Consider the following 16,465-nt stretch of genomic DNA (forward strand, 5'->3'; position numbering starts at 1 on the left):
TTTCTGGAGGCAGAATTCTTCCTGGAGAGATAAAGTTGTCTGTACTTCCCCATCGCCAACACTCCCTAACACATAACCCCGTGAAAAGTTAGAGGTGGTTCCTCCCATGCCGTGTTTTAAGGCGTGTGTACATCGTACAATCTTTTAGACCTCTTTGTAAAGTAGGTGCATAATATATGGGAGGAGGTGTAATAAAACATGTCTGTTACAATGACATGATAAAATTTCTGAGTTCTCCAGGTTTGATGGGTTTCCCACCTGCCACCCCATTCCCGCACTTACCAGGTGGTCAAATAGTCATTCAACAAACACAATGCAGAGATCCTGGGATGTTCCAGAAGATGCAGGAGCAGAGGATATAAAACCACATAGCACATGGGCCCTGTCTTCAGGAGTCATCCTCATATATCAGAGATGCTCTGCTACAGATGGGAACAAAATCCCACAGGGACAGTCATGGACAGACATTTCCTGGGGGAGCCTAGGGAGGACATATTTCCCTTCATAACACGTTATTACAGTAGTTCTCACACTTGACATAATCGCACATGTCATTGTCTTTCCCACTATGCCGCGAGGGCCTCGAGGAACAGAACCACATCTCCCCCTGCCTTTTGGCTCAAGATGGCGGTCACTGCCTGAGTCAGTGGGTTGGCACGGAGGTGGCCCCTTGCTCTGGCAGCTGCACTTGTCTACTGTCTGGCAGATGAGGAGGAACCTTGAGGTGTTCCTTAAGGTCCAGTGCGGAACAATTTTCCAAGGAAGTCGGCCTAGACGCTCAGTGATGGTGTGAGCCACAATTCTCTTCCTCTCCCACTTTACCATCCCTCTCGTGTTTTGCAAGCTGAAACCGAAACACCCGGGGCCCTTTTGGCCACTATCAAAGTTGGCAGCATTTGTTTAAGCGCTTGTAATTGACCGTGCAATCAGTTATGAAAGCCTGTGAGGGTTTCTGACTTTCCCAGAACCCCAGGTCACATGGAGTCCTCCCTCGTCCCAGTGTCCCCTGCTTCAGGAGACTTCTACTGAGCCCCTTTCCCGCATCTGGTTGATGTTGGACGGTGGTGACAGGGCCCAGGACCAGGTCCACAAGGTGTCCACCTTATAGGACACTGTGAGATCTTCAAGAGACAAACCTCAGGAATGATCGCACATCGTATTCCCCAGAAATATACTACAGAGATACCATTAGGTTTACTGCTGTGTTCTTCCTCACTGGTTTTTCCATCAACCCTCGTTTCTTGACCTTCTAGGCAAGGGCAGAGATTGAAATTGCCTTACCTGTTAAGATATCAGTTCATCATTTCGGCCTTAGGATATCTTACCAGAAAAAAAAAAAAAAATCTTTTTCTATTAAAGCTATAAATTTTGCTGACGTTCTAAAGAAAAATATCAACTATGAAGTGTGACACTGTATTTGCCCAAAAGCTAGAGTGAAAGATCGTGTGTTTATCTTGTCACTGTCACCCTCCCTTGGGTTAAGGCTTCCTCCCCACCCCCTGCCCTGTGTTCAATTTCTGCCTTTCAAGTCTGTTTTCTCCTGTGAATTTCATCATGCTCTGAGGGGTTCCTAAAAAAACAAACTCAAGGGATTAATCCTCTTTACAAGTCTGAATCAGCACATCCACTCCTTCTGAAATAATTCCAACATCGGCCTTACCTATTTTTTTCTAAACGGTGTAAAAAGGCACAGAGTTCAAAGACATACCAGCTGTCTATGCCGTTCCAAGATTTTGAGCTTATTGGCTGACCTTGGCTAGTACTTGTATCTATTTACCTTTGAATTTAGCAAAACGGGACTTTTTAATTTCTTAACACACTACGGCAAGTTTCTACCTACAAACTATATGTATACACTGTCATAAACCTGAATGGCTGTCTAAGCTAATAAGGTTTTAGATTTCCACCCTCATTTCCTCCTTCCCTTTTCTACCGTCAGCCCTCTTTTTAAAAGTATTTCTTTTAAGCCAAATGAATATTCATAAATGGCAACAAATGTGTATTGATTTCATACTACATTCAGGGCATTATGTTAGTCTCAAAGGACCCAAAGGGCTACACAGCAGTGTATGTGTATTTCATGATAAGGAGCAGGTGTTCAGGACCCCTGAGGAGGGGTTCCCACAGGGAGAGCGGGAGAGTCAACCGCCTGCAGGCAAAGCTTGAGCCAGTGGAGGAAAGCATCACCAAAGATACCAAACCTGCCGAGCAAGGAGGAAAGAAGAGAACACCGCCAGCAAGAGGAAACACGATGGGCAAAGACGCAGGAACCAACAGTGCGAGGCATGTTTGGGAAACAGCTGTGCCCTTTGGCCGTACGCAGGCTTATTCACTTACATAACATACACTTATCTAGTGCGTCGTCCATGCGAGGTGCGTTTTCTTCTTCAGAGGGAAATCGTCCCATATGGGCATTGCTTCACTTTCCTTTCCAAATGGCCATCTCTCACAAGAGAATCGTGTTAGGCTATCCTGTAATAAAGTAAAATAAGAAGTGCCAATTTCTGGTGCAATTTAAACACGGTTAAGGGACATCTCGGTGGCTCGGTCAGTTAAGCATCTGACTTCGGCTCAAGTCATGATCTCACCGTTCTTGAGTTCAAGCCCCGCGTCGGGCTCTGTGCTGACAGCTCAGAGCCTGGAGCCTGCTTCCAATTCTGTATCTCCCTCTCTCCCTGACCCTCCCCTGCTCACACTCTTACTCTCTCTGTCTCTCATAAATAAATAAATGCTAAACTTTTTTAATTAAAAAAAATAATAAAAATAAAATAAAATCAATAAAAAGTAAAAAAAATTTAAAAAAAAACACATGGTTACGCTGCAGCTTAGAAAGCATGGATTACAGGGGCACCTGGGTGGCTCAGTCAGTTGAGCGTCAGACTTCGGCTCAGGTCATGATCTCGCAGCCTGTGAGTTCGAGCCCCGAGTCAGGCTCTGTGCTGACAGCTCAGAGCCTGGAGCCTGCTTCAGATTCTGTGTGTCCCTCTCTCTCTGCCCCTCCCCCATTCATGCTCTGTCTGTCTCTCTCAAAATTAAATAAACATTAAAACATTTTTAAAAAAAGGGGGGCTCCTGGGTGGCACAGTTGGTTGAGCATCCAACTTCGGCTCAGGTCATGATCTCACAGCTTGTGGGTTCGAGCCCTGCATCGGGCTCTGTGCTGATGGCTCAGAGCCTGGAACCTGCTTCGGATTCTGTGTCTCCCTCTCTCTCTGCCCCTCCCCCACTCATTCTCTGTCTGTCTCTCTCTCTCTGTCTCTCTCTGTCAAAAATAAAATAAAAACATTAAAAAACAAAACAAAACTATATTTAGAAAGTGTGGGTTACTGGCCCTGGTTGTGAGTATTCGAGCAGTCCTGATAAAAAGAAAGCACCTGTTCCTTTTCAAGTGAAACTCAATAGAATAAGTAAGAGTTATTAAATAATGTGCTAAATACCACATATTACTCATAGGAGCCAGAGAAGAAAGCTATCTAATAAAAAATAAAACTCAATTCTGCCGGTGTATCTGGAGGCCTACTGTGTGCTCACCTCTGCTGCGGGGGATGTACAAGATCACTACATACAAGTAACCAGGTCGTCCTCAAAAAACTATAATACAGCTAAGCTGGGATTTTTACATAGGAAAATTCTAAGAACGGTGCAAAGTCAATACGTTAAAAATTGCATGTTGTACGGATACGTGCGTGAAGAATTGGAAAGGCAGTAGGCACAGAGGATCAAAAATTAAGGACGAATATCTTTCAGGAGGGAAGGATTTCTTGCATTTGTAACATTTGTTGCACAAATAAGAAATCCTGCACGTTGGGGCACCTGGGTGGCTCAGTCGGTTAAGCGTCTGACTCTTGATTTCAGCTTGGGTCGTGATCTTGCAGTTCATGAGTTTGAGTCCCATGTCAGGCTCTGTGCTGACGGTGCAGGATTCTCTCTCTCTGACCCTCTCCTGCTCGCATCCCCCCCCCCCTTCTTTCTCTCTCTCTCCAAATAACTAAATAAACTTAAAAATATATATAGGAACACTGTATGTTGATCTTTGCTGCAATGTTCCCAATCCAGTGTTTTTTCAAGAATCTTTCAAGACATGTGGATTATTTCTTTTCTCATCCTCCAAACCCTTGCCCACAACTATTCCCGTTTGTTTCCCTTTACTTTCCCCTGTCCAGACTCACAGCTAAGCAAGCGACTTGTACAAATTTTATCTTCTGACAGCTGTCTCCTGCCCCCTCACCTCACCATACTTCCAAAAAAAAAAAAAAAAAAAGGCAATGAAAAAGAGGCCTAAACTGCATATAATTCAAAAACATCTTCCACCTCTGCTCTTGCTTTGGTGGAAACCCAGGTAGTGGAATTTTTAGGAGCCCACACACCTTGGCATCAGACAACCTGGACTCAGAACCTGATTTGAAAGCTTCTTAGATACAAGACTATAGACAAGTTACATCTCAAAGTTCCACTTTCCTCGTATGAAAATGATGATACCCCTACATCAGAGGGCGGTGGTGAGAAGTCCATGTGATTTGGGGTACAAAGTGCTTAGCACGGTGGCTGGCACACAGTGGGTGCTGAAAACGCACTGCGCCGCCAGTGTTTACCATCCCCTCTTACCCTTCATGGGAGTGAAGCCCCGCACACAGAACCCAGCACAGGGGAGGGGTTGATAAATAGCTAAGGAATGAATAAAGGACCGGGTAGGTGAATCGCCCCGAGTGATAAAGTCCTGTATTTGTTTTCCTATTTTCTGCCACGGGAGATACAAGGCTTATATCTTCATCTTTCAAATTTTATTCCCACTTGAGACTTACAGTATTCACTAAGTCATGTTTGGGTTCTCCTGCTAAGAAATAACCAAGTAATAACAGCCACGTAAGTTGCGTTCATCCGTGAGCAGCTGCTACTCTCTACCGCTAGATGGCGTCTATCAATAATAACACTAAAAAGCACCACACATAGGGGGCTAGGTAATAATTCTAAAGAAATTAATACGGAAAAGGCATATGTATCTGTGTGTATACATATTCACGTATGTATGTTTACCTTTTACATATGGTTTCTCTTTAATATTGCTTATGAATACAAAGCTGTCTACAGTTTGGCAAACCTTTGCTTTCCTAACTTTAACCATCTCCTGTAACAACACTTTGAGTTGTTTAATGAAACTCTAGGCAGCCTCAACCTGCAAGACTTTGCACAGCACCTGGTGACCGCGGTCTTTGATGCGGACGGAGGAAGCCCATGTCTTAAGATGAAAAGAGTAGGTAAGGAGAAAGGGACCATCAAACAAAAATCAAAACACCTTTGGACTCCTGAGGCCGTTGTTTCTGCAATCTATAAAGTAAGGCATGGAGCTTGCAAAGATGAACTGAGTCCTGCGAAATGTTAGGTCTTCGTTTCTAGAAAAGCAGAGGAGTGACTGAGCAGAGAGCCTGTCACAGAGGCCATCTTCAACCACCTACAAAAAATGCCTCCATTAATAGTTCACAATATCGCCTACATCTCAGCATGTCAGAAACCAAATTTTCCCCGAGGGCTGGCTCTTCTCGCTAACCCTGACATGTGTGATAATGCTGCTGTCATCTGCTAAATACTAGATAGGGCCTCCTTGGATTCCTCTTTTGTCTGCCTTCCTGGAGGCAACATAAAACTCCTCAGGTTTTCCCCAGTGGTCTCTCACGACTTCAAGTATATTGACTTCCAGCCCAAAATCCCTCTTGAGCTTCTTGGTGCCTCGTGGATAATGTCCAAATGCTCCTCACCTGACTAGCATGTGGACCTGCCACAGTCTGGCTCCAACACGAGCTTCCTGGATCTCTTGGTAATATTTGCCACCGCGAACGCCTTTCCCTGGGACGCTCCCTTCCCTTTGCCCCACGCGTGACCTTCTCCCTGAGTCCCTCTTACCTCCCTGCCCACTCCTCCTCCCTTTATCTGAAGCTCCTTTCCTTCTCTACCATTTTCACATTTGATTCCCTCCTACTCTTCTCTCCCTGGGAAATCTCATCCTTTCCAGGGTTTACAATTATTATTTTCACCTTCCTCCCTCCTGACCCTATATAGGCGGCCTTGACATATATATATTCAGCTCTATATATTCAGTCAACATCTCTACTTGGATGCCCCAAACGTAGCTCAAATATACCCCAATCGCAACATATCCCCAAATTCGACCATCATATGACCTCCCAAACTCCTTTCTCTGTGACCCCTATTTCGGTAATGGCATCACCACTTATTTGTCACGTCGGAAAGCTGGGGCTCCCCCTCAACTCCTCCTTCTCCCTCATGCACTCATCCAAGCATCGACCGGGACTTGGCCTGTACCTCCTAAGTGTCTCTTGCCTGTAGCGGTCTCTTGCCATCCCGTTTGGCCAAGACAAAAGCAATAGCCTCCTATACAGCCTGTCTTCCATTGTTTCCTGTCCAGCTCTTCTTTAATCCGTATTGGCCTCCTGCAGCCTTCCGTCCACACAGTCAGACTAACCTCCCTCTCGTGCTTCAAAACCTTCAGAGGCTTCTAGAATCCCCAAATTAAAACTGTAACACCTTGATCTGGCTTCCGTTGCCCTCTCTAGCCCCTGGCAATCCAAACTCCTTTCATTTGGTTCTGCCTTCCTACTTCGCCTCTGAGCCTCTGCAGAGACATTTCTCTGCGAACAACTCCCCTCTCTCCCTGCTTTGGTCCAACTAACTCCTCTTCGTCCTTCAGTCTCCAAGATCCCTCCCTCAGAAGATCACCCTCGATCCCATAGGGCACCCGTACATCTTCTCGTGGCCCCAGAGCCGGCCCATCATACACCTTCTTCTGCTTTCTTGTGTGTGTGCCTCCGTCTTTCCCACCAGAGCAGACACTCTGAAGGCAGAAAGCGCGTGGCGGCCTTGACCATCTCCACAAGGCCTAATGTGCATCTGACTTCCCAATAGCTTTTGCCTAAGATCTCAACCTCCGTCCCAGATGGGCCTCTGCTGGTGTCTCTGCTGAAGGGGAAGATAGAGCCAGTGGTGGTTTATTGTCTCTGCAGGTGGTTGAATGCACCTACAGGGAACCAATGCATCTCCAGGAAAAGGACACACGTGGCCTCCTACAGAAGCTTGAAGTTGGAGGGAAGGCCTGATTCTCAGGACAAAATGACGTCTATTACACATATCAATTTATCTTGAGCCCTCCCTCCATGTACCCATGGCTGTATTATAGGGAGACAGAGAGCTGTCCTTCATTTATTTTTTTTTTAATTTTTGTTTAACGTTTTATTTATTTTTGAGACAGGGAGAGACAGAGCATGAACAGGGGAGGGGCAGAGAGAGGGAGACACAGAATCGGAAACAGGCTTCAGGCTCTGAGCTGCCAGCACAGAGCCTGACACAGGGCTTGAACTCACGGACCGTGAGATCATGACCTGAGCTGAAGTCGGCTGCTTAATCGACTGAGCCACCCAGGCACCCTGAGAGCTGTCCTTTAAAATGATCACTTGAGCGGCGCCTGGGTGGCTCAATCAGTTGAGCATCCGACTTCGGCTCAGGCCTTGATCTCGCTGTCCATGAGTTCGAGCCCTGCATTGGGCTCTGTGCCGAAAGCTCGGAGCCTGGAGCCTGCTTCGGATTCTGTGTCTCCCTCTCTCTCTGCCCCTCCCCTGCTCGCGCTCTGCCTCTCTCAAAAATAAATTAACACGAAAAAAATCTTTTAATGATCACTTGAAATCCAGAGTGGCACCAGGACAAAAGCAAGTTGTGCTTCTTTTCCTCTATTACAATACAATGAGACAGTCCCCAGATCAAAGGCATCAGCACATTGGTAGCGGGGCCCCGCAGGATATATTAGCAGCCGGGTGGGAGAGTCAAAAAACAAAAAGACCAATGATTACTCTGAGCATGGTCCCTTCTGGACCAGAAGCCAGTCCAAGGAGTTTGTGGTCACGTCCAAATTGCGTGTGTATGTCCCTGGGTTTTAGAGATAGCATCTCAACCTCTTCATTATTATTGTAACAGGTACAATCTACGTCTTGTCGCTCTAACCACACTTGATAAGGGATGGAGATAAATCCGTCTGAGCAACTTGGCCACTGTTCAAGGAGGTTTGAGGAATGCTCTGAGCGTATGGTATTATTTAGAGAGTAAAGCACGGAGGTGGGGAGCTGGGGGGCAGTACTCATAAGATTTGTCCCCCTGAGGGTGTAAAACTTGGAAAATGCAAGTGGGCTTTTTTGAACTCCAGTTTCCTCATGATCTTGCTATATTTTAAACATGGTTATTTCTCCATTATGTACATCCTCCCCGTAGGAGGGTCCCACCCAGCTATTCTCCTGTAGGAAATTAAAGAAGAAGGGTGTGAAAAGTGAGTACTGAGGGTGTACACGGGCAAGTAACGGCGATAAAGTGATCTCCCCAACTACAGTCTAAACAAAAAGCAATCGCTTTAGGGTCACCTATTTTATGGTCATCACCCGCACCTCTTCTCCATGCGACAGCACAAGTCAGCAATAGGACGGCAGGATCGTTTCCTCCCCAAAGACAAGGTATAGGAAATAAAACACAAGGCAACACAGTCTCAGACAAGATGCGTTTACATTAGCGTGCGGTTCAAGAGAGCCTAGTTTTCTGAGCACCTAGCAATTACCCACCCAGGACCAGCTGTGGTAGCCCGTGTTTTGCAGAAAAGGATCACAAGTGTCACCAGAAGCTTTGCAGCACCAGGCATCATGCAACATCCGAGGGCCAGGATAAGTAGTCAAGTGCCCAAAACATGCAGACTGATTGTGTATCGCCATACTTTCCATTGACTATACTCCCTGAGTAAAGCCTACCCGAAGGGAGGAGAAATTATCACTATGTCCATGCCTGTCTATGTATCCATATGCAAATCAAGGGTGGGAGGTTCCCATTAGTTCACAGAATACACCACATTACATTTCATTTAAGTTTTGTTTAATGCTTATTTACTTTAGAGAGAGACAGAGACAGAATGCGAGTGGGTTAGGGGCAGAGAGAGAGGGAGACACAATCTGAAGCAGGCTCCAGGCTCCGAGCCGTCAGCACAGAGCCCAACGCGGGGCTCGAACTCACAGACCGCGAGATCACGACCTGAGCCGAAGTCGGACGCTCAACCGACTGAGCCACCCAGGCGCCCCTACATTTCATTTGCTCTTGTTCTGGTCCATTCATGGTTTCAGTGGTTTACCAGCAGGAAAGCCCTAGAGGCGACCCATCCAGACAAGATTAGACAACATACAATTATCATCTTTAGTGTTTCCACTTGGAAAATTGACTGGTATTCATGTGTAACAATAAAATCAAATTTGTGGGCACTTTACTCCCAAGTCATGGATATAAAGAGAAGATCTGGTAGGGGCTCGGGCTGGGGGCAGGGGGGTGTCACTGTGTACGGGGAGAAGAGGAAACCGAAGAGGAAAGTGCATCTGTATCGACCGTATACTCATAGTTTAAGCACTGAGCTCATTCATTCCAAACATTCTGTAAAGTAATAACAGTAATCTTTGTTTTCTGCAGGCTGTTTGGAGATCAGAGAATCTCTCTAGCATTGTCACTTTAACAAACACGAACACACTGAACTCTTACTGTATGCGGGGTATCCTTCCGGGTAGGGGGCCAGGGAGCAATGCCATAGGTCTGTCTTATAGATGAAACTGGCTCATATCTAGTTTGGGGCTATAACACCCCCAAAAGAGCCTAGGGCATGTGACAAGGATGGAAAACAATCCTAGGATAAATGCCAATTTATTCATTTTTTTCCATTCATCCACCCATCCATCCTTCTGTCCATCAAGCATACTTCGGATGCTATGGTGAGCCACTCACTGTGCTACTGGCACTGTGGTTGCTAAAATAAATTGGTGCTTAGTCATGAACTAAAGAGGCAATAAACAGATGAAGAATTCTTAAGAAACGTAATTAACAGGATAGTCACTAGGACTTGAATCCACTCCAGCGGTCAGGAGGGATATAAAGCTCAAGTCAACCCCAAAGATTGCCAGATATTAACCAGATATTAACCTGTTTTGGATTAGGATGCCTTTCCCAATTCTCGTGTAAGCTGTCATTTTTCTCTGATTTTCACCTTTTTGGTCACCTACTCTCTCCTGACCTCTGATAAAGGCACCATCTGCCTGTACCTTAACTTGTCCACTGGCCTCAGCTCAAGGTTATAGCGTGTCAGGGTGATTTTTGAGCCAATTCCAGTGAAATATTTTAGAGATAATGAAACAGTTTACAGTCAATTAGTTCAGAGATAATGTAAAAAGGATTCTTTTACTGTTTAAGACGAAGTCTCCAGAGCCTAAATGGACATTTACTACCTGAAGATTTTAAGCTGCTCTTTTTTTTTTTAATCAGAAATTGTCATTTTGCTAACGTGACATCGTTTTCTTTGTTTTATCACCGCATCCATCTTTACATTGTGACTGCAAAGGTAAGCACGAAAAATCAAGTTTAACTGACAGCTATGTGAAATGTGAAAGTTAAAGCCTTTGAATACTACATAAGCCCATGTATGTGGCATGAGCAGAATTTTCAGCCCTTAAATTCTTAAACGCTCTCTGAGCCATTCAGTGATCTCTATCCGAATGAGTATTTTTAACATATTTATTTAAAAGAACAACCTTAGCGTAACCTCTTGTTCTTGAAATTTTCAGTTAGCATTTGTACTAACATAGTTATTGAACTTTACGGGGAAATTCCATTTTAGCTTGAGAGAACAGAGATTTTATTTCGACGGTTGTGTACAAGTTCCACTACTCTATGCCTACGGAACTTCAACCTGCTTTTCCACCCTCCTTTAGAACATAAAACTTGGCCAACCAAACCTTTCCGGCTCTTTCCAAAGGACACAAGACATTTGGTTCAAAACATGATGTTCTCTTACTTTTTGTAGCTGCTGTGAAAAAAAGCTAATCCTGTTTATAAGTAGGAAAATAGATAGCTAATTACATAGACATTAAAGCACGAAGGAAGGAGACGAACACCGGCTTCTGGCTTGGGAATAGTTTGGACAAAGAGAAAATGGCAATATTATTCACCTTTGCTGCAATCCAAAGAATAACCTGCGACCGTTTTCACTTCCATGATTATTGCTCTTCATGACAGAATGTTTATCGTTCAGATAAGACAGGTCCTACTACCAAAAAGCTGACAATTGAGCCTCTCCTATGTGGAGTCCTGAATTTACCTGGAAGTCAATCTCACAGGTAACCACCGTATTTACCAGGCAATGCAATTGCTTCTCCCGTTGGCCAGGCGGTCTGACGTCTAGCCCGGCTGCGCCACGGACCAGCTGTAGATTTAGGGACCTCACTCGATCACTAAGCACCTCAATTTGCTCGGCTGCCAGCTATGGAGAGGGAATTAATTTCCAAGACTCGGGGCTTCTGGGTGGCTCAATTAAGAGTCTGACCTCCGCTCAGGTCATGATCTCGCGGTCTGTGAGTTCAAGCCTCCTGTCGGTCTCTGTGCTGACAGCTCAGAGCCTGGAGCCTGCTTCGGATTCTGTGTCTCCCTCTCTCTCAGCCCTTTTCCCCACTCACACTTTGTCCCTCTCTGTCTCTGAAAAATGAATAAACCTTTACCAAAAAAAAAAAATTTTTTTTTAATAATCTCTAAGACTCTCCCGGCCCTTACCTTACAGGAGTCTGTAACGAAGGGACGGGTAGATGCAACCCCTCAAGTTTAGCAGAAACCACCTGCTCGGAGGCATTCCTTCTCAATTATAGAAGAGGAATATTTCTGATTTCTCAACTTAATGCCACTTTCTACACACAACTGGTTGAGCCTCTGCATTTGTTCTGATGAAAGCATATGGAAGACGGGAGTTTTCTTCTAAAAACCAATGACTCAGACGAGTTGGCCTTGCCTCTTTGAGACTGGCTCTTTTCTATGAATGAAAGGCAGTGACCGCTAGAACAGGTGATCATTCTTATTTCACTGTAAATGTTGGTTGAGTGAAGTAGGCACTTTCTGAGCAGTGAGATCCTATGATGCCACAGAATCTGAAAGTAGACAAGAAAACTACCTAGGTTTCCTGCTGCAATCCAACACCGGCAAGAACCTTTGCTGTTGCCGTTATTTTGGCGTCGGGGTGTTTTTGTTTTGCTTTGTCTTTTAGTTCTTTAAACTATCCTTTTCCTTAAAGGATTTCAGCACCGTGGCTGTGTGTCTTCTCATTCTTTTTGCATTAGTATTGATCTCTGTCCATCTCCCACTGACCTGTGCCCGAACAAAGGGACTTCTCCAAAGGGACTTTTCCAAGGGGACCGCACTCTTAACAGCCATGGCTCCTCCCTGCCTTGTCCATCACAGATAAAATGATTGTCACACGGAAATCTCTTTTATAGCGGCTGCTACTTTTCTCCAGGGAGCGGTTCTTCTCACTCCTTCTTCTTTTATTAGTTGCCAGCCTCTCCCTAAAGGAAAGACACTAACTAACAATCAGACTTGGTATATGATAAGTAAAGAAAGATCTATGGGCCTGTTTCTGTGAGCAAATGCCTGTGGGTTCGGTCATCCAAGGAAAACAACTATATATGAGTCCATTCACTACAACGAAGGTTAATGCATTTGATCTTCGTGTCATGACATGTTTCTTTGTCAGACCACCTCTAACGAAAACATAAATTGAAAACCTTGGTGATAAGGGGGAAATAAAAGAAGATGAAAATCTTTTGGCAAAGGCCAGTCAAATATTCATTCTAGATCATTTTTTCCTAATTAAAATTCTGTTTTAATTGGATCAAAGGGACGTTGATAGGCCTTCGATGGGTTTGGTATCCAGGGTGTTTGAATTAGGGGGCAGACTCAGGTTTATGGGAAGTGACGCTGAAATAAATATGAACGTTCCTCTGAGAAAAAGATCGCAATGTCACAAATGAGAAATTACGGAAGAGAAATTACGGAATGAGAAATGGAAGCGTACCTTGCTTCTCTACCAACACCTACGGGCTTGTGGTGCTGGACGCCGATAAGACTCAGTCCTACTGGGATACAACCCTGGCCCAGTCCCTTCAAGCCTCTGACTTTCATGGAAAGAAAAAAAAAAGCCTCCTGGGCCCAAAAAAGAGGCATTTTGCCAGATTGGTGAGCTCAAGCCTTTTCAGTCAGGGTTCACCCTGAAAAACAAAAACTCTTCAAGGTGGGATGTTACCCAGGTGATAAGGGATCTGGAAACTTGAACAGAGGACAGTGAGGCCAACCCTCAGGCTGGAGTGACAACGGGTTAAAGCCACTGCAGCCCAGGCCCAGCCCCACCTGCAGATAACGGAGCGGGTGACCGAGCCACGTGGGGGTGCTACCGCTGGCTGTGTAATCAACCACCTCAAACGTTGTGGCTGAAGACACCGTGTATTATCTTGGTAGTTTCTGTGGGCAAGGAATCCAGGCACAGCCTAGACAGGTCCCCTGGCTTGGGTTCTCTCAGGTGTTGGCCAGGGGTACTATCATCGGAAGGCTGCAGTTCAGTGATTGTTGGCGAGACTCGACCCTCACGCACTGGTGGCCGGACGTCTCCCTCAAATTCTTGCCACACAGGGCAGCTTATTACATGGCAGCTGGCTTCATCATAGCAAACAGGTAAGAAGGAAAGAAGGTGAGTAAGACAGAAGTCATAGTCCTTCTTCTCCTTCTCCTCCTCCTCCTTTTTTTACCTCATCTTGGAGGTGACCTCCTGTCATCTTTGACATGTTCTATTCATTAGAATATATCCAACTCATATGTCAAGGGGAGGGGACAGCACAAGAGTCTGAATGCTAGGAAGATGGGGTCCTTGGTGGCCACTGAGAGGCTGTCTAGTGCACAGGGAGACACAGACATTGTAGAGGTAACAAGAGGTGGGGGCAGAAGTGCCCTGGCTTCTCCTTGTCCCTCACCCTCTAATCTTCTCCTAGGGCCCCCCCGCTGGCAGGACAGTCTTGGATATGCAGCTCCATGGGCTACAGCAGAGCAGAGCAAGGGCAGGGATGGGTCTTAGAGCAGACTGGCAACCCCCCAGCATGGTATCCTTCTAGATTTCCTGCTGTAACTGGACAAACGACACAAAGGGATGGTATCTAAAGAGAACCATTTAGTGGTAATTGTGGCTCTTTCTGGGACAGTGTTTTTGCTCTCTTGTGAGGTGCCTCATACTATGTCCCAACGTTCCTACTCTCCAAAGACCCCCTCCAACACACATTCTAGTCCCCTCTACAGCTGTGGCTCAGAGAGGATACCTTTAATGCAATAAGGCCTAATTCTGACTCCGCAAACTTGTTCTGATCATCAAGACAAGTTTTGGGAGACCTGGTTAAACCCCCCAGGGAAGGCGAGTAGCTGCGGGTCTATTCTATCACGAGTTCTCTTACTTGAAGACTTTGGCAAGATTTTTGCAATGCATCAACGCTCTGATTTTGATTCATCCCTCTTTTCTGTAAGTGACCACGTGCAATCTCTATCTAGAACGCGACGATAAAAGTAACAGTCATCAGTGGCCAGCTGTTATTAGAGGATCCCTTCTCGCTGATTGTATTTTCCGCAGACGGCTGCAGAACTATTCTTTATCTCACAGGCTCTAACACCCTCTGCACCCCTCTGAAGAGATAGTGTTTATAAACACTCTCCTGGAACCTGGGCCCATGTTTATAACTGTCTCCACAATAAAGGATGGTGGACGGGATACTTTGTGACATTTAAGGCTAGATCGTAAAAGTGCCACGCACGTGTTGTTTCGCTAAACTCGGTCTGGGTATCTAGCCTCCGTACCGGGAGGAAGCCCAGGCACCTGCCGAGTCCCACATGGAGCTAAACAGAGGTCTCTGGCCCCAAACCCCAATCCTGCCCCGTCAACTGGACCGACAAGTTATGTGAGTGAACCATCTTGTTAGCTGTTCTCAGCTAACACGGCTTGGAACAGAGACAAACCATCCCCACCGGGCCTTGTCCGAATGATAGGTCTGCGAGCAAAATAAATGGTAGTCGTAGCTGTTTCAGCCACAAGGCGTTGAGGTGTTTTGTTACACGGCAGTAGGAAGTTGGAATACATTCTTTGGGGGATCCCTAAAAAGTCGAGGCAGAGCATATCTATCAGGAATGTGTTTGGCTAGAAGTAACAGAAAACCTGGCTTGGAGGTTTGCTCACGAAGCAGGAAAACCAGAGGGAGCAGGCTGCTGCATTAGGTTCGGAGGCTCAGCTCTATGAGCGCTGTGGCCTCTGAAATCCTTTCCTTCTTTCCCGCATGCTTGTTGCCTGAGCAGAAGCAGGTAGCTGTCCCGGTTCCAGGAACAGAGTCTGTGTGCAAAGCGGGATGAGGACGAAAGGCAAAGAGGCTGAGTCGGATCTATTTGCCTCTGTAAGCTGTCCTCACGCTCTCCCAGCCTCACCTGCTGGAAGAGAGGCAGGAACGATGCCTTTACACGCACTGCGGTGAGGGGACAGCATTAGGTTCTAGAGCAGCCAAACAAAATGTCTGCCACAGGACTTCGCAAGGGGTCCCTGCGTGAGATGAAGCACCTTCCGAGTGAGAGGCAAGAAGTTTCCAGAAACAAAAACGAAAAGAAATGAGTACAAGTCAGACCTGTTTTACCAGTCAAGAGAAAAAAAATATACATATTTGAGATTTTGTTGTCACCTATTTAATGATTTCAGAAATTGGCAAAACTCCACCCCCATATGACTAACTCAGGTATTTCCTCCAGTTCCTCAAACATCTTCTGGGAGATAGTTCCCAAGTGTCTCTCAGCCGCCCAGCCTCCCCCTGAATTCTAGTTCCACATTTGCCACCGTCTCAAGCTGGATGACCTCCGCGGTGTCCCAACCAGTCCTGTCCCCACCCCGTTAGCCCACCCCGTCACCCTCCCGCCCCGATTCCCACTAAAGTTCAGTCAACATAGCTTTGTAACTTCCTAGGAAGATTCTGTGAGCTACACAGTGGTTTCTCCTCCAATATTGCCCGCTCTTTTGTAAATAAGCACACGATTCACTCATCAGTGGCTCTTGGACCAGGGTTTAAAGGTGTAACAGTGGGCTCAGCTCTAATACCTCGAGAAACATAGAATGCAGAGAGGCTGAGCAAATCTTACCAGTGAAATAACCTCCCCAACTTCTGAGAGCTTAGGAAAGGAAATTCTGCCGCAGCTAATATGCGCGGATAACGTGATCATTCACATAAAAGACCGAATGCCTGTATGTGACTTTCCTCTACATCCTCTTCTATCAATGGGGCACCTGGGTGGCTCAGTCGGTTGAGTGTCTGACTCTTGATTTCAGCTCAGGTTGTGAGCCCAAGGTTGTGAGATCGAGCCCCATGTCGGGCTCCGTGCTACGTGTGGAGATTGCTTCAGATTCTCTCTCTCTCTCTCTCTCTCTCTCTCTCTCTCTCTCTCTCTCTCCATTTCCCCCCTCAAATAAAAAAATAACAATAAAAAATAAATCCTCTTATATCAAGCTAGTGGGGGAGTCTCATTCAGATCTGCATTTCCCAACGGAAGTGCCCGGCAA

This window comes from Panthera pardus, unplaced genomic scaffold (genome assembly GCF_024362965.1).
Source record: "Panthera pardus isolate Hobbes unplaced genomic scaffold, ASM2436296v1 HiC_scaffold_22, whole genome shotgun sequence".
Classification (NCBI taxonomy): Eukaryota; Metazoa; Chordata; class Mammalia; order Carnivora; family Felidae; genus Panthera; species Panthera pardus.